The following is a 2018-nucleotide window of genomic DNA, read 5'->3' on the forward strand; positions in this document are numbered from 1 at the left end:
CTCAATCCCTTTTCACTCTCTCTTTTCCCCAAATCCATTGTCATGTAAATTCCTGTTTCCCTATTTTGCAAGTGGATTTGCAAACAGCAGATTCTGTGGGGACACAAATATATAAACAAACCCAATGCCATGAGAGGAGACAAATTGAGACTCAGGAAAAAGAGATGCAGGAAAAAAAACATCAATGCCAGTGAAGGTATGAACTGTGTTTATGATTTCATCCCTGGAATAATGTAAAACATGTTTTTGTGAATGAAAAGATACAAAGTTGGCTTCTGACTGTTCCTACATACTTGAGCATTGGTTTTATTGTCCTCTAAGCCAGCCAAAAATCTCTTCATTTTCAGTTATTCTTTGTAAAGTTCCTCTTATCTCTAGCACTAGGTGAATTCTAGTTCTCTTAGGCTATCTCCTTCACCTTTAATTATAAGCCACCCAATCTCTTCAAATTGCTAGAAGTCAAATTTATAGTTTTTTCATGATTAACCTTTGACTGCAAGTGTTTTCATATTTTTGGTAGGAGTGAAATCGAAATACCTTTCTTTATTTTGAAACTGCGTTGTTACCTTGGAAAGAATTGTTGGCTATAGCAAAATACGTGTTTCAACGTTCAATTTTTTCACTTAATGAAATACACTTAATAATTAAAACAAATCAGAGGCTTACTGAAAATTAGTACAGGTCTATAAAAATATAGCTTTTATCTCAGCACAAAAACCATTTTAATAAATTCTTTTTGTATGATCTACTTTATGTATAAAATTAACAGATGAAACATCAGAGTGCTGCCAAGAATTTCATTTTCCTCTTGGCTCTGGAGGCTTTTCAGCCTTTTGAGACTTTAACCTTGATGCTGATGTAGAAAACTTAGATATGGTTCAAAATTGAGACTCAAAGTAATTAATGAAATGAAAAAGTTAAAATTACGTGAAGAGGTTGAGGACTTAACACTTGGCAGGGGGCATTTGGGAAAATGGAATGGTGAAACTTGTGAAATGTGTGGTCAGAGAACCTCTATGAAAATTATAATTCAATGTTGAACAAAGAATGAGACATGAAGACTCAATAGGCTCTGATATCACATGTAATCAATGTAGCTGTGATTTGAATCCCAGTTGGAAGCCCTTTGGGAGCTCTCCTCAGCTGCATTCACTCCAGCACAACTCCATGGTCCCTCTCTTGGGATTCTTCTTTCTTTTCTGGGGTTTCTTTCAAAGTATTTTGCTTTCATTGTAGAATCTTCTCTCCACTACACTCATCAACTTTTCACAGAATTCATTCTCTACCTCTTCATCTTAACTAAACCTAGTTGTCTGAGAAGGGCACATCTGCTTCTTAGATCTATTGAAGAGAAGTTACTCAACTGCCCTATTCTACAGGCACCAGCATACAATGTTGACATTCTCCTATCTTCTTACCATATTTCTAAATCATTTATCTGCATCTTCATGACAAAACATTTCCTTCATTGATTCCGGACATCTTAGTATTCATAAATATCTGCTAAATGAATAAATGAATAGAGAAAACAACTTCTCCCGCCTATCAAATTTCTTCGTGGCCCACCTCAAGTACGGACCAGTTCTAGACTTTTGAATTACAGTCACAGTATGTGACCAATACATATATCAGGATTCTGTCACAGTTTTCCCTCTGAAAAAATCATGAAAGTGTGAAAATAGATGCATAAACCCCATTAACTTGGGAGAGTGATAATATTGGTCAATGAATTTGCACTAACCAAACTCTGAGGCAGATCAAAGGGGAATCTGTTCACAGTGATTTTCCAGTTATGCAAATGTAAATGAAAAAAAATCAGTGTTTTTCATATTTCTCTACATATAAAATCACTTGAGGAACTTTTGTTAATCACAATGCACAGGCCATGCTCCAAATCAATTAAATAAAAATCTTTGGATGAGATTCAGATTTGAGTATATTTTAGTTTCCTGGTGATTCTGATCTTCAGTCTAGGTTGAGAGCACTGAGGATGTCATTGTCAAACTTTAGTGTACATC

This window comes from Equus quagga, unplaced genomic scaffold, assembly GCF_021613505.1.
Source record: "Equus quagga isolate Etosha38 unplaced genomic scaffold, UCLA_HA_Equagga_1.0 202573_RagTag, whole genome shotgun sequence".
NCBI lineage: Eukaryota > Metazoa > Chordata > Mammalia > Perissodactyla > Equidae > Equus > Equus quagga.